This window comes from Bos grunniens, chromosome 4, assembly GCF_055505025.1.
Source record: "Bos grunniens cultivar Pamir isolate PY7600 chromosome 4, Bosgru_T2T1.0, whole genome shotgun sequence".
Lineage (NCBI taxonomy): Eukaryota > Metazoa > Chordata > Mammalia > Artiodactyla > Bovidae > Bos > Bos grunniens.
In genome coordinates, this window is record NC_141168.1 from 69,788,339 (window position 1) to 69,813,229 (window position 24,891).

The 24,891-nt window shown below is 40.1% G+C and overlaps 1 long non-coding RNA gene across 1 annotated transcript in view; it reads right to left on the minus strand.

Annotated features, from left to right (window-relative positions):
• The window catches only part of LOC147374313 (uncharacterized), a 55,299-nt gene extending 30,850 nt beyond the window's left edge, over positions 1 to 24,449 (minus strand). Inside the window, exon 1 of the long non-coding RNA XR_015162632.1 lies at positions 24,429 to 24,449. This is a non-coding gene — a long non-coding RNA (uncharacterized LOC147374313). The remainder of the gene's footprint in view (positions 1 to 24,428) is intronic.
• Positions 24,450 to 24,891: the final 442 nt, after the last annotated feature.

Sequence of the window (24,891 nt, forward strand, 5' to 3'; positions counted from 1 at the left end):
TCCAGTGATCAAGAGCCACATGTGGCCAGTGGCCACCAACATTAGGTAGCAGAGGACTGAAGCATATTAGGATGGCTCTTAGTCAAAGGAATTGCTTAAAACAACCTGTCCTCCTAAATGATAGCTTCATTGCTGTTTGCTTCTGATAAGCTCTCTCAGTGTGGCTGAATACATGGCTATCAGCCTCTCTGGTTGCATGCACTAACAGCTTCATCATCAGAGAGGAGAGAATTCCTTTTCACCTCCCTATCACTATTCTCCTAACTACCCCAGCTCTAGTGCAAAAAATCTTTGGGAAGAACTCTGACTTGCCCATTTCCAGGACAATCAGGTGGCCCTCCATGAGAGTGGAGTTCTGTGATTGACAGCTTCCAGTCAAACCTCATGCTAGAGCAGGGAAGGAAGAGCTGTTGAAAAGAAGAGAGCTTGCTATATCCAGAAGAAGAGGAAAAGGAGTACTGGGAAGTCAAAAACAATAAATACATACTACCAATACCTAAGAATGGAGAAGGCAATGGCACCCCACTCCAGTACTCTTGCCTGGAAAATCCCGTGGACGGAGGAGCCTGGAAGGCTGTAGTCCATGGGGTTGCTGAGGGTCGGACACGACTGAGCAACTTCACTTTAACTTTTCACTTTCATGCATTGGAGAAGGAAAGGGCAACCCACTCCAGTGTTCTTGCCTGGAGAATCCCAGGGACAGGGGAGCCTGGTGGGCTGCCGTCTATGGGGTCGCACAGAGTCGGACATGACTGAAGTGACTTAGCTTAGCTTAGCTTAATACCTAAGAAAGAATAAAAATGGCTGTTTATGCAAATACCGTGAGTCTTTGTTCTTGGAGGAACCAAACATAAGAACAGATAGTATGTGTGCTTGCTATGTAAAAATTCCATGAACAATTTTGTGATGTCAGGAAAATGAAATTAATAGCTTCATTTAGCAACTAACTCCTCAATCAGCCTATTACACACGCTCCCTTTTGTTCCTTTAATTTTAAAAAAATTAGGAACTGAAATACATGGATTTGGTATTTTAATACTAAATCATAAAATATTGTATCCTTAACTAGGAGTGAATGTGTGGAATTTCTAAATCAAAAAACAAGCTTGGGATCAACATTTTTTTTTTTTAGAATACAATCCTGGTGATTGTTTTACAAAAAAAAGACAAAGAAAACACCACCAGAAAAGTAGAGTTCTGGTAAGCAAAATATCCTAGTGATTCTAGAACCTTGCCAATGACTGCCATTTTGCAAAATCCTTCCTGGAAAGATTGATTGATAAGTAGTGAAACCTTGGATCTCTTCAGATTAAGACACATTTCAGAAACTACTTTGGCTGCTCTAGCAGGTGATTTTAAGGTTAAGGATGATGACTATTTATCTTCATCCACTGGGACCCGTCAGTAGCTTCCAACACTATGACTATGTGATGCTAATGTTCTTCTTACACGTTCTGGCTAATGTAAAGGAGCCAGTTTTCCCCAGGATACATGCTTCCTATCACACTGCAGCTGAAGATGTTTCTATGCTTAGTTTAAATTGGTACTGACTGCAGAGGGTGTCTTGAGAATTGGTGGAGTTGAAAAAAAATCCTTTGTATTTTTCCCCTTGAATTATTTCTGTCTCTTTCATGCTTTATTGGTAAGTCGAAAGCAAATGTCCACCACAATACAGATGGCTCTCTAGCTCTCTGCATCCAAGGATATGGATATGGAGGGATATGGAGGGCCAACTGCATTGTGTCATTTTACATAAGGGACTTGAGCATCTGTGTATTTTGGTATCTTCAGGGACCCCAAGCCAATTCCCCCAGCACCACTGATACTGAGAAATGACTGTACCCTCTTCATTACTCGTGAAGCTGATCTCTAAGTGAAGTGGGCACCAGCATCAGCTTGCTGCTGCTTCTGCTGCCAAGGCGCTTCAGTCATGTCTGCATCAGCTTGGTGCTGGTTTAAAACAGTGGGGGAGGGATAAATTTGGAGATTGGGATTGACATATACATGCTACCATATATAAAATAGGTAACTAATAAGGACTTATTGTATCACACAGGGAACTCTACTCAATACTCTGTAATGACCCATATGGGAAAAGAATCTTAAAAAAAAATAGTGGATAATATATGTATAACTGATTCACTTTGCTGTACACCAGAAATTAACACAATATTGTAAATCAACTACACTCCAATTTAAAAAAGGCATCTCACCTGGTCTTACCATTAGAGACTCTGAGTACATCTGGGTAGGAATTAGGAATATGGATGTTTGATAAGCCCTGTAGGTGATTCTAACATAGGCCACACTTTAAGAAAACCAACTTTTAGTTCATAAATCGTATCAATTCTCCATTCTAATCATATATGGAGGAATTAACTAAAATAACATGAAATGATAATTCCCTTGAGTAAGGCTCTTTCTCAAAACTTCTTTAATGCAGGGTTCCCAGGGAAGGAAGGCCCCGGAGGAGCTCTAGGTGTTCGTGAAACTCCTGAAACAGTATACAGCATACACTTTGTACACCTGTGTACTTTTCTGGAGCAATGCATCTGTCATTTTCACAAGATTCTCAAAATTCTCAAGCACTGCATTAACAACTCCCCACTGACCCCTGAATTAAGGACACATCTCCCAACTGGGATTTGAGATATACAGGAAACTATCCTAAATCCCCTTTCTAGTTTTTCTCCCACTCCTTTGCATGCATTCTACTAGTCAAAGAGACTACTGACTGTTTCCTGAGTATGTTCTTATTTCTGTACTGTCTTACTCAGTTTAGGCTGCTACAGAAAATTATCAGACTGGTGGCTTATAAAGCAAACATTTATTTGTTATAGTTTTGAAGGCTGGGAAGTCTAAGTCCAAGGGACAGGAGACCCAGGTGTCTGGTAAGACAACTTCCTGGTTGAAAGGTAGTGGTCCTCGTGTTGTAGTTTCATATAGTGGGGAGCAGAGAAGGAAATATCTTGTCTCCTTCTCTTATAAAGGCAATAATTCCATTCATGAGGGTTCTACCCTCATGACCTAACAATTTTCCAAGTGCCCTTTCTTCAAATATCATCACACTGAGGAGTTGGCCTCAATGTATGAATTAGGGGCAGGGGTAGGGACACATTTAATCCATAGCATGCCCTTTTGCCCATACAGTTCCTTCCGCCTGGGATTCCTCTTTTTGTTGAAATCTACAATCATCCATTTGCTAGTTTCAATTCCATCTCATCTACTTAAAAGAGATCCTCCCATTTGGATATAACTTCTTCGTCTTCTAAGACCCCAAAGCTTTTGGTTTGAATCTGTTTTGTATTAAACTTATTTGCTTCCTATTTTATACTTCTAACTCTAGACGAATTGTTTCTTAATTATCCCTGTAACCACTCTTAGTTCCAGCCCTGCACTTAGCATATGTCTTCCATATTAGATGCAGAAGGCAGTGGCACCCCACTCCAGTACTCTTGCCTGGAAAATCCCATGGATGGAGGAGCCTGGTAGGCTGCAGTCCACGGGGTCGCCAAGAGTCGACTAAATATTCATTAAATTAAAACTAAACAAAGTGGCACTTTTAGATACTATATACTTACTTCAATAAGCAAAATAATTTTTCAACTATTTAGAAACTAAGGCAGAACATGTAGTGGTTTGTTTTGAATATCTTCGATGGTGGAAAAATAACTGTTCTTTGAGAATGAATGGATATCAGAATACAGATAAAAATTCAAGGAAAATCAAGTGAGTCACAGCTGTGCATACATATCAATGTGAGACTGGTATTCACATCATTTCAAAATACTTGCTCCAAACATATTAAAGCAGAGCTATATAAACCTACAGCACCAGAAGTCAAGATCATTACATACAGTAAAATATATGCTGTTAAGGTATATAATTTAAGTGTTGAGAAACTTATACAGTTGTGTAACTACCAAAGTAATCAAGATATTGATTACATCCATCATCCTGAATACCTCCCCATACCCTACTGGAGAATCCTCTAAGTCCCTGACAACCACTGATCAACCTTCTGGCATTACAGTTTTGTCAGCTTTCTATAGGGTAAATTATAATGGAATATGAATGGAATCACATAGTATGTCATGAGTGAGCCTGGATTCTGTTACTTAGCGTAATGTTTCTGAGATCCAAGGTGACTTTTCAGAAGGGGACATCACTCTTTTGTGCATGCTCTGGCACATTATTGAAAAACTGCATCAGGGAAACCCATGTACACTTTGTATCACTTAGGGACAATTTGAACCAGAGATAAAATTACCAACATCCATTGAATCATTGATAAAGCAAGAGAATTCCAGAAAAACATCTTCTTCTGCTTTATTTACTATGCCAAAGCCTTTGACCGTGTGGACCACAAGACACTGGAAAATTCTGAAAGAGATGGGAATACCAGACCACCTGACCTGCCTCCTGAGAAATCTGTATGCAGGTCAAGAAGCAACAGTTAGAACTGGACCTGGAACAATAGACCTGTTCCAAATAGGAAAAGGAGTACATCAAGGCTGTATACTGTCACCCTGCTTATTTAACTTACATGCAGAGTACATCATGAGAAACGCTAGGCTGGAAGAAGCACAAGCTGGAATCAAGATTGCTGTGAGAAATATCAATAACCTCAGATATGCAGATGACACCACCCTTATGGCAGAAAGCAAAGAAGAACAAAAGAGCCTCTTGGTGAAAGTGAAAGAGGAGAGTGAAAAAGTTGGCTTAAAGCTCAACATTCAGAAAACTAAGATCATAGCATCTGGTCCCATCACTTCATGGGAAACAGATGGGGAAACAGTGGAAACAGTGTCAGATTTTATTTTTAGGGGCTCCAAAATCACTGCAGATGGTGACTTCAGCCAAAATTAAAAGACACTTGCTCCTTGGAAGAAAAGTTATGACCAATCTAGAAAGCATATTAAAAAGCAGAGCTATTGCTTTGCCAAACCAAATCTGTCTAGTCAACGCTTTGGTTTTTCCAGTACTCATGTATGGATGTAAGAGCTGGACTATAAAGAAAGCTGAGTGCCAAAGAATTGATGCTTTTGAACTGTGGTGTTGGAGAAGACTCTTGAGAGTCCCTTGGACTGCAAGGAGATCAAACCAGTCCATCCTAAAGGAAATCAGTCCTGAATATTCATTGGAAGGACTGATGCTGAAGCTGAAACTCCAATACTTTGGCTACCTGATACAAAGAACTGACACATTTGAAAAGACCCTGATGCTGGGAATGATTGAAGGTTGGAGCAAAAGGGGACAACAGAGTATGAGATGGTTGGATGGCATCACCAACTCAATGGACATGAGTTTGAGTAAGCTCCGGGAGTTGGTGATGGACAGGGAAGCCTGGTGTCTGCAGTCCATGGGGTCGCAAAGAGTCAGCTAGCACTGAGCACCTGATCTAAACTGAACTGGTGACTGTATTCATTTCCTAAGAAGGCTGTAGCAAATTAACACAGACTTGGAGGCTTAAGACAACAAAAAATGTATTCTTTCACAGTTGTGGAGTTCTAAAATCAAAGCATCAGCAGGGCTCTCATCCCTCCAGAGGCTCTAGGGAAAATTCCATTTCTTGGCTTTCCATGATTCCAGTGGCAATGAGTATTAATGGTCTTGTGACTCTACCACTCTGTCTCCATCTTCACATGCCTTTCTCCTCTTTTCTGTGTGTCTCTGCTATGTGTGTATTTTATAAGGATATTTGCACTGAATTGAGGATAATCCAGGATGATTTAATCTCAAAATCCTTTAGCTCAGTTCAGTTCAGTTCAGTTGCTCAGTCGTGTCCGACTCTGCAACCCCATGAATCGCAGGACGCCAGGCCTCCCTGTCCGTCACCAGCTCCCGGAGTTCACTCAAACTCATGTCCATCGAGTCAGTGATGCCATCCAGCCATCTCATCCTCTGTCGTTCCCTTCTCCTTCTGCCCCCAATCCCTCCCAGCATCAGAGTCTTTTCCAATGAGTCAGCTCTTCGCATGAGGTGGCCAAAGTATTGGAGTTTTGGCTTTAGCATCAGTCTTTCCAATGAACACCCAGGACTGATCTCCTTTAGGATAGACTGGCTGGATCTCCTTGCAGTCCAAGGGACTCTCAAGAGTCTTCTCCAACACCACAGTTCAAAAGCACCAATTCTTCGGTGCTCAGCTTTCTTCACAGTCCAACTCTCACATCCATACATGACCACTGGAAAAACCATAGCCTTGACTAGACAGACCTTTATTGACAAAGTAATGTCTCTACTTTTTAATATGCTATCTAGGTTAGTCATAACAAAATACTTAATTACATCTAAAAAGACACTTTTTCCAAAGAAAGTAACACTCACAGGTTCCAGATATTAGGATGTGAGCATATCTTTTCAGGGAACCACTATTCAATGCACTACAGTCCACTCTCTGCCCCCCCAAATTCACTCCATGTGTGTGAAATACATTCACTCCATCCCAATACCCCCAAATGTCTCAACCAGTTACAGCATTAAGTCTAAGTTTACAATTTCATCCAATTATCATCAGTTTATAAAGTTCCAAATTTTATGATCTAAATTAACCCAGTCAGGTACAGGTGAGACTCTGGTATTACTGATATGAGACAAAACTCTGCTCCATCTGTAGGCCTAAGAGACTAGGACACAAGTTTTCAGTTTCTACAGAACAGTAGTGGGACACATAGAATAGATAGTCACATTCCAAAAAGGAGGAAAGGGAAGGAATAAAAAAAAAAAAAAAAACCACCCTAAACAAGCTTGAAATCCAGCAGAGCAAATTCCATTCAGTTTCTGCAGCTCAACGCAGCTCTGGGCCCACTGCAGCTCCAAACACCTCTGCCCGCAGCTCTTGCCTCTGCCTCTGAGCCCTTGGCCTCTGCAATCTTGCCTCTATCCTTGGAGCCACTGCTTTTTCTTCAAGGGTAGCACATGCTTGCAAATAAGGAGCTCTATCAGCTCACTTTCTAAGTATAGAATTTTGGAAATCCAACAGCCCACTTTTACCTTACCCTATCTCCATCTCCTTTGGTCTAAGCTGGCCATGTTTCTGTTTATACAATGGTTTCAAAACCCTTGTGGGTTTTTGTAGATGTGATTAACATGTACAATCAGTTGACATTAAATAAAGGAGATTATCTCATCTAACCAGTTGCCTTAAGAGCAGAATTGAAGCTTCCCTGAAGAAGAAGATATTCTGCCTGTGGAAGCAGTATCAGTCCCTCCTTAAGAGTTTTCATTCTACCTTTCTTAATAGCCTGCCTTATGGAATTTCTGTTCCCTGCTCAACATCATAACCACCACCTTTGGTGGTGCAATGGTAAAGAATCTGCCTCCCAGTGCAGGAGAAGCAAGAGACATGGTTCCAATCCCTGCATCTGGAAAATCTCCTGGAGGAGGGCATGGAGTATGAGAATACTCCAGTATTCTTGCCTGGAGAGTCCCATGGACAGAGGAGTCTGGTGAGCTACAGTCCATGGGGTTGCAAAGAGTCAGACACGACTGAGCACGCACATACATGCACTATCATAGTAGCTGCCTTCTCTTGCTTCCTCTTTAAGGTTCATCTATAACCCACCACTTTTCTTTATGCTTCCCGTCTAGTTTTAAGGGTTTTAATACAACTCATAATAAACAAACAACCCAATTAAAAAGTGAGCAGAAGACCTAAACAGACATTTCTCCAAAGAAGACATACAGATGGCTAACATGCACATGAAAAGATGCTCAGTATCACTCATTATTAGAGAAATGCAAATCAAAACCATGATGAGCTATCATCCCACACCGGTCAGAATGGCCATCATTAAAAAGTCTACAAACAATAAATGCTGGACAGGGTGTGGAGGAAAGGGCACCCTCTTACACTGTTGCTAGGAATGCAAACTGATACAACCACTATGGAAAACAGTATGGAGATTCCTTAAAAAACTAGGAAGAAAACTACCATACAACCCAGCAATCCCACTACAGGGCATATACCCCAAGGAAACCAGAAGTGAAAAAGATGCATGTACCCCAATGTTCATTACAGCACTATTTACAATAGCTAGGACATGGAAGCAACCTATGTGTCCGTCAGTAGACAAAGGCATAAGCAGGCTGTGGTACATATACACAATGGAGTATTACTCAACTCATAAAAAGGAATGTACTTGGGTCAGTTCTAATGAGGTAGATGAACCTAGAGTCTATTTTACAGAGTGAAGTAAGTCAGAAAGAGACAAATACCATATATTAACAAATATCTATGGAATCTAGAAAAATAGTACCAATGATCCTATGTACGGGGTAGCAAAGGAGACACAGATGTAAAGAACAGACTTTTGCACTCAGTGGGATAAGGAGAGGGTGGGATGATTCGGGAGAATAGCATTGAAACACATATATTACCATATGTGAAATAGATGAGCAGTGAGTTCGATGTATGAAGCAGGGCACCCAGAGCCAGTGCTCCATGACAACCTGGAGGGCCAGGGTGGAGAGGGAGGCAGGAGGGGAGTTCAGGACGGAGGGGACACATGTATACCTATGGCTGATTCTTATCAAGGTATGGCAAAAGCCATCACAGTATGGTAATCATCCTCCAATTAAAATAAATTTTAAAAAAGGGGGTAACAAATAAACCAACATAGAGAGTTTACGAACATTTCAGAAGGCTGCACAGTTCTAACAGTCATGGTCCTTGACTTACAGTTCTTAGCTCTTTCTGAAACAAGAAATCAGATTCTCCAGGGTTTTAATTTACTCAAGGAAGGGGCTCGCTACATACCTCTTCTATTAATCTTTTCTTCTCTAAAGGCTTTCTTACTAATTTTAAGGTTGACTACAGGTAGTGAGTTTCTGGCCAGCCCCCTTCTATGCAGGGAAATGGCTGAGTACCTATCTCTATGTGTTTAGGTGACAGGCAAAATTATATGGACTTTAATTATAACCACCTTAATATTGCTAATAAGTAACATTTTCCTAGCCTGATAATATGGATGTTTTTCAAAATATCAAGATTCAAAGCATGACTGTTTATAATACCCAAGCTCATCATCATTGATTGGATTTCTAATGGCTCATTTATTCAGAATGACCGAAAGGAACTTTTCAAAACGAACGCTATTGGAATCATGAAGGCTAAGGCAGTAGGCTGATGAAAATGACCTTAGATAGAATGGTCAAAATCTGCTTTATTTCCTGTTTCTATATCAAGAGAGAGAATTTTATTGAAAGAAATGAATACCAGGAAGGCTGTGTTAAACAGAAAAGCAGCAGTGTTTTACCTTTTGGTGATACCTTTACTAGAAGAAATTCAAAGATTTTACAGGTAAATTTAGTACCATAGTGCTGCAGACAATAGGAATTGACAAGTTCAGATTTTTGTCGTTCCTCATTCAAGCTCAATAAGCAAAAGAATACATAAGAATCCGGTGAATCCTGAGATTTTGCAATGCACACAAACTGGTTAAGTCATCCAAAGGTGAATTCTTTGGGTCCAACTTTTCTGTCTTAACTATGAAAATGAGCTACTGTGTCCATAACGATTTCCCAAGAGCTGATGGGTATCAGCTGTGTGGTCATAGATGTGGTATACTGTACTGTGGAAGGAAAGGAGACACTGCATGAAGAAAAAAAAATGCCATTTTCTATTTTTAAGTCTCATGACTGCCCCCTAAATCCCTTGCCTCATTTCCTTCTAACAGCTGTCTTTAAAATTGGAGACAATATGTGTCCAAGAGAAAATAAAGGCTGAGGCTTTCAAATGTTCCTCTGGGAACTGTATGCAAGAGTTCCTTCATGCAGATCATTTACGCTTTAGTTTTAAAATCATATACAGTGCATCATTCAGTACCATGAAACTTGATATGTAACCAGATTTTGCTGATGATTTATGATGATGATAATGATCACTATTTCTCAATTTTCAAAACATTTTGAACAGATGCTTAAGCCTTATGGATATCTAATTTTTAAGGATGAGTCTGTGTTCAGAGAGTTCTTTGTTAAAATAAAATTAAAATCTATTTATTTATTTATTCATCAGATATGTATTCCTTACTAGATTTCTTTGTGTAAATCATGTAAATTCTATCAGTCTCAGTTTTTTCATTTATAAAATGGAGATAATAATAAAATACAGAAGACAAAGGATTGCTTGCAACTCACTCATTTAGAGTGCCTGGCACATTGTTGGTAGATTGTGTTATTGTTATAATTGTGGTTGATAATACTATTATAGCTCCATGTATGGTTCTTCTCCTAGGTAAAGGGCATGGAAGGAATCAGCCATGGCCCCTTTTTTGAAAAATTCCTTGTCTAATGGGAGAAAAGCCATATAAATATTTAAAATATATGAACATTGTACTTCACTTTTACACCTGTAGAAATGTAAGCCCATGTATAGAGTGTTATGGGGTTCTCAGGAGGCACTGGTGGTAAAGAACCCAACTGTTGCTGCAGGAGATGGAAGAGATGTGGCTTCAATCCCTGGAGGGATTGGGAAAATCCCCTGGAGGAGGGCATGGCAACCCACTCCAGTATTCTTGCCTAGAGAATCCAATGGACAGAGGAGCCTGGCGGGCTATAGTCCATAGGGTTGCAAACAGTTGGACGTGATTGCAGTGACTTAGCACACACACATATAGGGTGGAATGGTGACACAGAGGGGACAGTGCTACCATTTCCTTGGATCAGTAGGAAAGGCTTGGATGGAGACTCAATTTTTAAGCTGAGCCTTGAACAACAGGAGGGAAATTACAAATCAGGCTGGAAATTGGAGAAAATTTTTGTAAGTTAAAAAAAAAACACCTGAGAGATATGAATGAAAATGGCTCAAATATAGAGCAGCTGGTAGTTCAGGAAGGATGCAACATAGAGAACATGTGAGGGGTGGCTGGGAAATAAGGTATTTTATTGACTGAGTGCCTATTTCTCCCACTAGAACTTAAATTTCATCAGGATAAGGACTTGTTTTATTTTCTTCTGTATCTCCAACAACTACCAAAGTACTAAAATATAGGATACATCTATATTGGTTGAACAAATAAATTATCTCTTAATTATTTGAGTTAATAATTTGTCATTTCCCTCCCATGCTTCAAGGCTCAGCTTAAAAATTGACTATTCATCCAAGCCTTTCTTACTAATCCAAGGAAATGGTAGCATTGTCCCCTCTGGGTCACCATTCCACTTTATGTGTGTGTGTGCTAAGTCACTTGCCTCTAACATTCTTTTTTATCCATTTCCTATGTGGCTCTATGCCACTTTGTTAGTAACTTAGAAACTATAGGGTTTCCCTGGTAGCTCAGCTGGTAAAGAATCTGCCTGCAAAGCAGGAGACCCTGCTATGATTCCTGGGTCAGGAAGATCCACTGGAGAAGGGATAGGCTACCCACTCTGGTATTCTTGGGCTTCCCTGGTGACTCAGCTGGTAAAGAATCCACCAGCAATGCAGGAGACCTGGGTTCAATCCCCAGGTTGGGAAGATCCCTGGAGAAGGGAAGGGCTAACCACTTCAGTATTCTGGCCTGGAGAATTCCATGGACTGTATAGTCCATGGGGTCACAAAGAGTCGGACATGACTGAGCGACTTTGACTTTAGAAACTCTACCTTTCTATGTAGGTATCATATCTCTCTTATAGATTAGAAGCTCTTTATGAAAATCTTTGTGAAACATAATCAGTGTTATGACTGCTGGCACAGAGTAGATATGCATGAAGGTTTGCTGAATTTAAATACTAAAGTGTACAATACTCCTAAACATATCTGCTGCACTGTAGGGCATGGATATGGTAGATGCTAAAACAGGAAGGAGAAAAAGATGCAGAAGGTCAGCTCTTCCTTCCTCACTCTGGGCATCTGGAGGCTGTTTGCTCTCACCTGCTTTCAGAGAAATAAAAGCTACACTGCACAAGCAGTGTTTATACCACATGTGGCACAGCACAGCCCAGTTCAGTGTCTAGGACACAGGTATCTTTAGGTAGTAGTTGCCAGGTACCATGTTTTTGCCTACACAGGATGAGTATCTCAAATATTTTGTTTGCACAATTTTGATAGACCCAAACACATTTTACAGGTACAACCTCCCCAACATTTTTTTGTGGGTAAATTGTTTTATATAAAGAAAACATGACTCTAGTGGGAACTGGTGGAGTGATTTAGAGAGGTCAAAACTAACAATGCAGCAGATGGCTATCAACTCCCTTTACAGAGTTATGTCTGGAATTTTTCACACGTTGTCCTCCCTACTCCTCCCTTGAAATGTGACATGGTGGTTATAAAAATGTGTGATCTTTGCCCTCTAGATTTATAGCCAGCTACAGAAGAGACTTTTCAAAAGAAAATTATAGCATAAGGCAGAAAGTAATGGGGGAAACAGTTCCAGTCACAAGCAACCATGAGCCTAAACCTTAGCTGCTAAAATGCTCAAGTGTTCTCACTCTCTTAATGGTTAGGTTAGCTCCAGGAGGACCCTGGATAGGACCCTGTCAACCCTATGCATTGTTGTAGCCCAGCCCAGTTCAGTGCCTAGGACATAGTAGGTATCAATCCTTCCCTACCTAGTGAAAGAGTTTTGTTGTCTTTCTAACCCATCATGATGCTTCTGCAGCTCCTTATGAATGTATTCTTTGTACAAGGGCTAGTTCAGTCAGTATTCATCATATCTTATAGTGTGTGTGTGTGTGTGTGTGTCCCCTCCAGAGGAGATGCATGACAGGAGGAGGGGTGTAGTAGAAAGAGTGCTAGACTGGTCATCCATCTGAGTCCCTTCTCCAGCGTTCCTAGATGTGTCACCTGGGTACCTCTCTTAACTCTGAGACCCACCTACCAGGTAGGAACAGTTCCTCTCCTGCTGTCCTCCCGAAAAAGTTGGAGATGAAATTGTTTTTAAATAATCATGTAGTGTAACAAAGATAAATAACAGTTATTCCAAATCTGGAGTCAGGATGGATGAAGTGGCTGCGTTCTTGAGCTCTTTGGTGAGCCATTTGACCACGGAGTGTTCCACTGACCTAGTTGGTGGAAGCTAGTAGGATGCTTATGGAGGAGGAGGAGGATGCCCTGTTCTTATAGGAGGCAGATAACATCACTGTGATGAGCATCCTGGCTTTTTATAAGAATGACATGTCATATATGTGTTATAATGAATTCTCAGACTCACTTTTGTATTTTTATTTTTAAAATCTCTGATATTTCTTGCATAGTATTGCTTAGCAAGAAGGCCTCAGAGACTGACTTTCAGCTCTTCTCTGCTGAGAAATACTTGTAAATGTACACCCAGCTCTGAGATAAAAACAGGCAATGCCAATCTATGTTACCGCCTTATATGCTGGCTGTGACTGGTGTTGATAGCTTCACAAGGGATATAAATGTACATGTGACATGAAAGCTAGAGGAAGACTCTCATATCAATCCATCCTTAGGCTTAAAGTTGAAAAGCAAACACTCGTCAAAGAGTTAATAGTTAAGCATTATCAATCACATATGTATGCACACACATATCTGCTCCTCTCCTGGTAGGATGAATGTGGTGAAGGACATAAGATGCATGAATGCTATAAAGGTGAATAGAACAAGGGGGCCCCTGGAGGGGAAAAGGAACACTGAAATACTATCCTGGAGGCATTAGGAGATAAAGTCTATTAAAAGATGAAATCACATGTTTTGATGTTTTGATCAAAGCAAGCTTACTTACAAAACATAAACAGACTCAGGTTTTGAAAATAAACTCATGGTTATCAAAGGGGAAATGAAGGGGGGGATAAATTAGGAGCTTGGGATTAATAAAACCACACTACTATATATTAGTATAAAATAGATAACCAACAAGGACCTACTGTATAGCACAGGGAACACTACTCCATATTCTGTAATAACCTATATGGGAAAAGACTCTGAAAAAGAATGAATATATGTATATGTATATTGAATCACTTTGCTGTACACCTAAAACTAACACTACGTTATAAATCAATAATACTCCAATAACATTTTCTATAAAGATGAAATTATGTAAACCAATTATACTGACTACATATATGAATTTTTGATCAATTACAAACTGAGTTTAAACATTTTAGGGAAAACTTGCATTTCAAGACTGCTTGTTCTATTTCTTAAAACAGAGGAGAAATTTAAGTGGTATCACACACTTAAATAGCTAATTTCTTTCAACATAGTTTCTTGGTTAGTCAAAATTCCTTTCTGTTCATGCGGCAAAGACTCTGAGTTGATTTCTTTATAAATTATTCTCCTGTTTTTGTGAAGTGTACATTGTTGAAATAAGAGTGGTTGCCTAGATGACCAAAACTTCAATGTTCTTCCAGGTACCTTTGGCAGTCTTCATGTTGAACCATGTGGGTTTTGACCAGGCATCCTGAGTGTATAAGAGGATTATGTAATTCCTCCCAAATGTTCTCTTCCCAATAAGGAAAGAAAATAGAACTATCTGACTCTTACAAATATACCTTTATTCAACATTCCTCTGGTGCTACTCAAAAGATGTTCAATTTTTGCCAAGTTGAGGTCTTGTGGGATTTACAAGGCTCTTTGAAGTTGTGTCAGAAACACTATGAAAAACATTTTATCCAACAACTGACTGCATGAAAACAGAAAGTCAGAATTCTGAAAATTTAGCACTTTGGGGAATGACAGAGTGCTAAAATGTTTTGGGGAGGTACATTTAGGATTATGGCAGTAAAAATCAGGTTAACAATAGGAAATGTACCAGCTAGCATTCTTGAGTGAAAAGAATAGAACCCTATCATACTGGTTTACACAGTAAAAGAATGTATTAAAGGAAATCAGGCAGCTCGCAAATTCTCTAGGTGTTCAAAGAATGGGCCTTAGAAGCTACGGAACCAAGAACAATGCCCAAACCATACATACATCCAGCTGAGTCCTTGCTCCTGTTGTTACTCAGCACAGATATACAACTTACCACACTGCTTGGCACTCAGTTCTAGAACTTACATCACTGCTTCTCTTTAAACAAGTTGTCTCTCTGATTATCCTTTCCAGGCAATGGTTTCCCAAAGGTTTCCTTTCTTCATCATGTTGACGTCTTTCCAAATCAAAATCTCATGTAATGTATCTATTTTTACACTAGCTTCAAGAAAGGCTAGGAAAGAGTTTCTGACTTCTACCCTAGGGAGGTGGGACACAGTAAGGAAAATACTCAAATACTAGAGAGAGAATTAAATACTGGTCACATCCATGACAAAAGTTCATAACAAATTAATATTTTTACTTGTTCTTTCCCCTCAGCTAATGCAGGATTTCAGCCCCCACCAAAGACACCTTTACCCTGTATGCGAGACAGCAAAAAAGACACAGATGTATAGAACAGTCTTTTGGACTCTGTGGGAGAGGGAGAGAGTGGGATGATTTGGGAGAATGGCATTGAAACATGTATAATATCATATAAGAAACGAATCGCCAGTCCAGTTTTGATGCAGGATACAGGATACTTGGGGCTGGTGCACTGGGATGACCCAGAGGGATGGTATGGGGAGGGAGGTGAGAGGGGGGTTCAGGATGGGGAACACATGTACACCCGTGGCAGATTCATATTGATGTATGGCAAAACCAATACAATATTGTAAAGTAATTAGCCTCCAATTAAAATAAATAAATTAAAAAAAATAAAATAAAATGACTTTTCAACATAAAAAAAAATATTTTGTGAGACTTCCAGATGAAGTCATAAAATAATCTAAATCACTACCAAATTGGGGAATATTTGGACAAAGTATCTCTCAACATTTCTGATACCGTATTCTGTTAAAAAAAAGTACCATCACAGTCTTATTGCAGTTGTTTAGTCGTGAAGTTGTGTCCAACTCTTTTGCAACACCATAGACTATAGTCTGCCAGGCTCTTCTGTCTATGAGATATCCCAGGCAAGAATACTGGAGTGGGTTGCCATTTTCTCCTCCAGGGTATCTTCCTGATCCAGGGATTGAACCCACTTCTCCTATGTCTCCTGCATTGCAGGTGGATTCTTTACCACTGAGCCACCTAGGAAGCCCACATAGTCTTGATTACTCTCCAAAGTCTCATATCAGCTTTTAGAAAAGCATATCTTTCCATTTTTAATTGCAGCCAGGTCTGTGTCTTTATCACTGGCCTCAGATATGTATCCCATGGGCACTGGGCCATGTGTAAAATCTAAGTTCTTTATAATCACTGCACTTATAATGGTCCTGTTCCTGCACCCATTGTCATGGAATTTTACAGCTGGGTCAGTACCTGCACTATCATGGTTTTTCAGCTTTAAATATCAAAAGTCTTTATTTCACTTCATTTTCTGAAAGAAATTTTCTAAGTGTAGAACTCTAGAGGGATAGTTTGTTTTTTCAATGATTCAAAGATGTCACCCCGTTGGCTTCTGGCTTGCAGTGTTTGACTGTCTAAACCAAAATAAAAACAATGTCTACTGTTAGCCTTAGCTATGGGTCAACATATATGACCCCCATGTGGTGGTTTAGTTGCTAAGTCATGTCTGACTCTTGCGCTCCATGGGCTGTAACCTGCCAGGCTTCTCTGTCCATAGGATTTTCCAGGCAAGAATACTGGAGTGGGTTGCCATTTCCTTCTCCAGGGAATCTTCCCAATCCAGGAATTAAACCCAGGTCTCCTGCACTACAGGCAGATTCTTTACTGACTGAGCTACCAGGGAAGCCCAGAAGCCCTAGAGTAACTTCTAAAAAGCAATAGCAACAATGTCGACAGAGACACAGCTAATACAAATAATAATGTAGAAAAACAGAATTACACATCAATTACTCCACTAATCTCCTTGTTCCCTCAAAAAGACAGAAAGAGGGGAAAAAGAAACAAACTATGTAGTGCAACAATATTGATTATTGATAAAATGTAAATAGTCTAATCACTTCAACTATAAGCTAGAGGGCAGGTTACATTTAAAAGAAGACTCAACTATATGCTGTTTTTAAGAAACCCACTTGCATATGGAACGCTTATTTTAGGTAAAAAGACATACTAGAACAAAACCCACTGAGGAAAGCCACTGATGATTCGTGTGTATAAAATCTTAACATTTGAGGGACTACCCTGGTGGCCCAGTGATTAAGAACCCACCTTCCAATGCAGAGGACTCGGATTGTATCCCTGTCAGGGAACTAAGATCCCACATGCCACGGGGCAATTAAGCCTGCACACCACAGCTAAGATCCAACACAATCAAATAAATAGTAAACATTTTTAAAAACCTTAACATTTGAAGAAACTTCATAATCTGTTTTCAAATTAACAATCAATTCACATCACCTGTAAGTAGTTCAGCTAGGCACTGATGTCGTCTCTAAATTTCATAAGTGATTTGATCATATTCTAAGAAGAATGAAATAAATTTCTAGTGTTTGAATTTGGAACCAGAATATCTCAGTAGTCCAAGTTCTATGTTTCATTACCTTGTGGTTTTCGTTAAAGCACACCTCTCTGGGACTCAGTTTTTGTTTTCGTTTTGTAAAGCAGTGGGTTCTCTAGGAAGATAGGGAGTCATTCATCAGAATTCTAAAATATTTTGAGACCACCTCACTATCCTCTTAGACTGGTGTACACTCAGGCTGAGTTGGAAGGTTCTATACAATCTGAGTGTTTACTTTGAAAATTTCCCAGCGATTCCAATCAACCTCCCCATCTGCAACTCCACAGCCTACCCAGCAGTTAAAGATCAATGAACTAGATAATTTCTATGGCCCTTCCATTCATGACATGTTATGATTCTTTATTTTATGCAGAATTAACATTTGGATGTTCTTCAAATTACCTCAAATTTGTGACCACCTATTGGACCAGCATTGACAATCCCTAGACTTGGTTCCTTGCAACTTACCATTTCCTTTCAATTGATGAATTAGAAATGGCACTCTGTTGATTAACCTACAAATATTTTATTTCAGACTGAATGCACAGATCTGATAAAGAATACACTGTAGACACACATATTTAGTTGTCTATGCAATTCAGTTCATCACAGGATACTTTCTTAGGGGCTGTTCAGTGTTGCCTTGGTCTAGGGTGGCTGCCTTGATCTGTTGAAAAAAAAATCAATGAAGTCTGTGCTTTTAAAAAGAGAGCACTAAATTAGTTTTACTGGTTCACAAAACTAGAAAGTAGGTCATTGCCCAACATTGCAGTAATTGCTGCTGGCTCTGTGGCAGTCTCAGTGGCAGATAGTAGGGGCAGGACAGTCACCCAGAGCCCTGAGGTCAGAGGGAATCAGACCATGTGATGCCTAGAAGAGCTAGCCAAAGCATAGTCTTCTAAAGGGAAAGGAAGATCACCCTACTCAGCCCTCATCTAGGGCTACGGGAAATAATTTAGTGCCACAGCATATGGTTTGTTTTAGTTTTAACATGTCAGAGATGTTTCCTTTAATTATTTTCCCATTACTTTTTGCCTTTTTAAAATAGACTTTTACTCATCCCTCCCCTGAGAGTGCTTGAGGATTCTGTGTTATTTCATTTCTAACATGTTGCATTTCAAAAGACTTGGAGAATTAAATCTTGGCAGAAAAAGTGGGGGCTAATTAAGTAAGAGTGGGTCATGTTCTAATTTTCCATTCTTAGTCAGAATGAAGGTCTTTTTAATTGTAGGACTTAAGGGAATAAGACTTTTATTCTAATAATTATGAACATCACTTTCTCAAACATAGGTCAAAAGAGAAACTTGTATAAATCCCACTGAAGGAAGTTGCCTCTGTTTCAGAAGGAAGAAGATGGAAGGGAAAGTAGAAAAGCAATAGGTCACAGGCAGGAGTGATACTGCTCTGATGTTAGCTATTCTATGGTGCGCAGTGTGTTACTCTTATATTTCTTGGGGAGACCTAGACAATATAATTAACCAAGGCTAAACCTATTGGAAACAAGAAGTAGAAGAGCTCTTTTCCTTTTGACCTTTTATCTCAGTTCTCCCTTTCACTGCCCTGACTCCCAATGTCTTCCCTTCCATGCTTGTCTTCTTACTACATAGAAGGTGCCTTTCTTGCTCTCAGGCACCTATCAATAAGGCTATGACACAGCATAACCCCAGGAGGCCCCATTTAGAGTCCAATTAAAAATGGTACCTGGGGTTGGGCAATACTATGGTCTTGTTGCTTTTATTGAAAGATCTAAAACCTTTACAGCAGCAGAACCTCACTTTCCAGTGGTGAAGAATCAGGAAACCTGGGGGTGGTGGCGGGGGGATGGCAAGAGAGACATTTGAACTTTTAACTTCCTAGTGTTCTAGTATCACTGCATTTGTAAGATACCGTACGGCCCTGGCAATGAACCTCAAGGGATGGCATCACTGCTGCATTGCTCTGCACATTCTCTAAAGAATATGATGGAGAAGAACAAGAATTTGCTACCAGGGATCTTGTGATTAAGTAGAAAGTCTTGACATGCATCACAGGCATACCTTGCTTTATTGTGCTTTGTTTTATCGTTCTTAGCAGATACTACATTTCTTACAAATTAAAGGTTTGTGGCAACCCTACATCAAGCAAGTCTATTGGTGCAGGTTTTCCATCACCATTTTCTCACTTCATGTCTTTATATTGCATTTTGGTAATTCTTGCAATATTTCAACTTTTTAAAATCTTCATTATATTTGTTTTGGTGATCAGTGATCTTCATTGTTACTACTGGAATAAGATGACTCACTGAAGGCTCAGATGATGGTTAGCATTTTTAACAATAAACTATTTTAAACTAACATATATACATTGTTCTTGTAGACATAATGCTATTGTGCACACAATAGACTACAGCATACTGTAAATATATGAACTGTGCGTGCATGCTCAGTCATGTCTGACTCTGTCATCCCTATGAAGAGTGCAGCCTACCAGGCTCATCTGTCCATGGAATTTTCCAGGCAAGAATACTGGAGTAGGTTGCCATTCCCTTCTCCAGTGATCTTCCTGACCCAGGGATTGAACCTGGGCCTCCGGCACTGCAGGCAGATTCTTTACCACCTGAGACACCACAGAAGCCCTTATAAGAACTGTAAAACTAAAAATTTGTGTGGCTTGCTTTATTTTGGTGGTCTGAACCCAAACTTGCAATATCTTCCAGGTTGGCCTGTATATTCTTTCAGCCTCTTGACATCATTATGGGGCTGGAAAAATCAGACATTACTGTGTCAACTGTATCAGACTGAAAACTAAATCTGAGAGACAAAGCTACATTTTTATTACTCATCTGTCCACCCTCTTCAGTATTTGCCTCTCGCAAGGTCACGCTGTTTTCCCAGGACTGCCCACATCCAGTGACTACTTGATATAGGAGGAAAAGTGCCCAGTTCCCTTGGGTCTACTTGGGAAAATTCTGGAGAGCCATCAAAGCTTCAGAGCCATCTGTAGGTGTGGCTGATGTCTTTCTTGAGCCTATACCACAACTCAACTTCTTCCTCTGCTCAAACTGCTTCTTCTTCTCTTCTATAGGCACTGATTGAAGTCAGCTCAATTCAGTTTCTTGGTCATGTCCAGTTCTTTGCGACTTCATGGACTGCAGCACACCAGGCTTCCCTGTCCATCACCAACTCTCAGAGCTTGCTCAAACTCAACGTCCATCAAGTTGGTGATGCCATCCAACCATATCATCTGTCATCCCCTTCTTCTGCCTTCAATCTTTCACAGCATTGGGGTCTTTTCCAGTGGTTGAAGAGTAGTCCCAAATACAGCTCACCAGACTTTGTCCTAGAGACTGCTTCTCAGAGAACTCAATCAGTGACAGACAGGAGATACAAAGAGTGTATTACCAAGGTGAATACATCGGTTACCAAATGTGTCTGGTTGCTCAAATATCATGAGTCATCTCCAGAGACTGATAAAGTGACTACATTCCAGAACCAGGGATAAGGCAAGATAGACAAGAACACTTTGTGCCCTGGCTCCATCTTCTCTCCCACTGGCAAAATTCTGCCCCATAAGCTGACAACCTCTCCATGATTCTTAGCTGAGTCATTCGGCCACTTCAGGTGACCACCGGGGGAGCCAGATTCTTCTCTTGTTCAGTCTAGTCCATGCCTAGGTACTGAGTTCTTCCCATCAGTCAGGAGTTCAGAAGAAGTTCCCAAATCTGTACTGGTGGTAGTAACAGCACCCAGAATTTCTGACCACATACATGGCACGAGCCTTCAATGGTACAGCTCCAGTCAGAAGAGACTGAGTCACATAACGCTGAATGGAGGTGTAGTGGGACATAAACTATGATCTGGAACATAAACTATGATCACTATATTGGTTTTTTTTTTTTGGATGGAACTCATTACATATTTTTTTTATTAATGAACCCTTTACTTCTCTTATCAGATTGTGAGAGAGGAAGGAAGTAGAACAGAGAGAGTGGCAAAAACCATAGTATTATATAAGTAATAAATTGTGGGATTGTATAGATTGTATAGAGATTGTATAGAGCTCTCTGGTGGCTCAGATGGGAAAGAATCTGCCTGCTTTGCAGGAAACCCAGGTTCAATCCCTGGGTCAGGAAGATCCCCTGGAGAAGAAAATAGCCACCTATTCCAGTGTTCCTTCCTGGAGATTTCCATGGACAGAGGAGCCTGGCAGGCTACAGTCCATGGGGTCACAAAGAGTCAGACCCAACTGAACAACTAACACTACCATTACCATGTGCTCTACAGTTAACAAAAATGGAAAAATGTGCTTTTATAGAGGAGAAATTGTGAGACATTTTTATTTCTAGTCACACACAGTATTTAACTCACTCTCTTTCAGCAAAGAGGAGAATTTGATGGCTGGGATAAACTAGATTTTGCTAGGCTAAAGAAAAGCTAGAAAGAAGATTCTGGAAGGACATTGGAGGTGAAATCCAATCCAATCTCCTCACTTTATAAATTAGCAAGCAGATGGAGAGAAGAAAAATGAGCTCTGTGTCAGTTTTCGATCTAGGAGGAAATGATTAACAAAGAAGTGATTATATTCATGTTAAAATTAAGTGGTGTCCTCATTAAAACTTTGTCTCTTAGGAAAGGACAGACTTGGGTAGAGACTTACCTTTCCTGAATTTCTATTGTGTTTTATAGATTTAACACTTATTATTTCTTCTACTTAGCTGATTAATCTTCTCAAAATTCTAGGAGGTAGATATCATTACACCTATTAATTAAGAAGCTTAGTAGCCTGGACAAGGCCAGATTAATAATTGGTAACTTCTGGAATCAAACCCTGATTTCTGACCCTAAATATCATGTTCATACAACAGTATCACACTGACTCCAGAAGAGAAACAGTTCAAGATTACCCAAGCCAAGAAAAAAATGGTATCATATTTTCATGTTAATATGCTTTTTCCACTTCCTTTTCATCTTAAGTGACTTAACAGCATCAAATATTAGAACAATGGCTTGCCCCAAGGTCATAAAAGCTTAACTTTCTGTTTGAATCAATAAAACACTGACATAAAAAGGAGGAGAAACATTCAGGAAAGACGCATTTCTGAGTCTCCTTACTGCTGAGGTCAGGGACACCAAAGCCCTCTCACCCCAGGATCTCCTAGTGTTAAATGAGAGGCATTTGGCTCCTGGGGCTTCAAGGTTTCTTCCAGCTCTAAAACAAGACAAAAACAAACACACCAACCACTGTGGGCCTGCACAGTTCTTTTCTTTTTAATGCCAATCTATAAAATTCCCAAAATAGCAACATCACTGGGGAAGGCATAGGCTCACTGAAATCCTGACCCCCTGCAAACACAAGCAGGGCAGATGCTTCAGGAGATGGAAGCAGGTCTCAGTGAGCAGCCCGAGCTTTTTGCCTGCGGTGGTGGAGATTAATTGGCTTCTGCTGGCTGGCTGCACCATCTACGGGAAGCCTGGATTCTGTCATCGTAACAGTCATAATTCAGGTATTACTTGGAAAAAGAAATGACGCCTTAGGCCCAAATATCTGATCACTCGAAGGGAGTGTTTAATTTTTCTCCTAAGTCAATGGTTTTTCTTCCTCCCTTTTCTCCTCCCTTTCCCTCTCTCATGCTTGCTATGTACCAGGTGTAGTGCTAAGAACTTTACATGTCTTAACTAATGTATCCTCAGAACAACCCTACAAAAGGTGTATTTACTATCCTCATTTTATAGATGAACAGACTGATGTGCAAAAAAATTAAATCAATATCTTGGGTCATACAGCAAGTACTGGGGCCCAGGGCTTGAGCTTGAGCAGCCTGGCTCAGGAGTCCATGGCCACAGCCTTGGTGCTATTGTTATCAGTTAGAGTCATACACTGCACATGTTCCCTACTTCCCAGTCTTGGTTAATCTTGTGCTTATTTGTTTACAAAGATCACTAAAAATGCTTGGCTCAACCCAAAGCACCTTAATCAGGTTTTGCTTTTTTTTTTTTTTCTCATTTGTGCATCTGAAAGATATTTGCTGTGAAGTTGCTGATTCCTAATAGCACTACTTTACTTTGGACTCCTGGGAGTGACTCTATATGCCTCTTTTATTGACTCGTTTATTCTTCACCTGCAGCTCCAAGTTCATCTGCAAACGTCCAACACTCCTGTTCTAGCCACACCTGATGTCCTGCAGCACTTTACTCTGCTTTGGCCGTGCTCTTTCTACTTCTCTTCCTGGCCTTCTATATCTGGGGACTATGTTTCCTCCTTCTAATCCTTAAGTAGGAACATTCTGCTGCTGCTGCTGCTAAGTCGCTTCAGTCGTGTCCGACTCTTCACAACCCCATGGACTGCAGCCCACCAGGCTCCTCCATCCATGGGATTTTCCAGGCAAGAGTACTGGAGTGGGGTGCCATTGCCTTCTCCGAGGAACATTCTAGTAACTTACTAATGTGTCCTTTGCCCCTTCTAGATCAAACTGTTCCTGAGAGATATAACAATGTTTTATTCTTTTATGTGTCATTTCCCGTAAGACTTAATACAATAAAGACCTCAATTATCTTATAAATATTTTACCAAGAAAAACTGAAACATGAGGATAATCCTTTTAAATATATCTGGTATTTAAAACATTCATAATTCTTTGTAGGGGGAGTTGTCCTGACCTAACAACTCTTAACCCTCTTACTTTTACTCTAAGGCTGTCAACCAGCAAAGGCAAGAAATATATACAAAGGTAATATGATAAAAAAAAAGTTCATGATAAAAATAAATTTATGTTATTGTGCATACCTCATGGTGACTCCCCTCTGTTAGTACAGTGCCTAGCTGGAAGAGATGTACTTTCCCTGCTATAAGTTGTAGAATTTAAGGGTGCTCAGTAAACTTAAGTTTCCTTAAGTTTTACTTAAGGAAGCTTAAGTAAAAGGTGGCTCAAATTTATCTAGGATTAACAAGGGCCACAGAGGTGACTCAAAATTTATCCTGTGGAAAGGACCCACTTGAACTTATGCTTGAGAGCAAAGCTTGGCTGATGGAAGATCCCTCTACTGCAGGTAGGACTGGAGAGAGGCAGGTGTGGCTGGTACTCACCTGCCTTATAAACCGTGAGTGGAGACTTGAGCATAGTATGCTATGGCTGTTCTGCCTGACACTTTGTTGTGTCCAGAGAAGAACGCGATGAGGAGTCAGTGGAGTCTGGCTGGGATGGGATGTGCTCCTTGGTGTTCTTTCCCTCATCTAAGAGAGGAAAACCAGATGGGAAACAGGCCAGAAGAGCACACATAAATAATGTGATCAACTGAAAAACAGCAGCAACAGTGTCTGTAGCCTAGTGAAAAAGGCAGATTGATACTAACATTTAATTTAATTCTGTTCTATTTTATTTATTAAAAGCCAATAAGAATAGAACTAATATGTGCTTCGTGGCTTAACAATAATAGTAATAAAGTAGACAAAAACTTACATTATTAACCTATTTAACTTCTAGACTTCCACGAAAGCCCATTCAGAATACACTGAGGGCTTATTTAGGATAAGAAGTGACTATTCTATG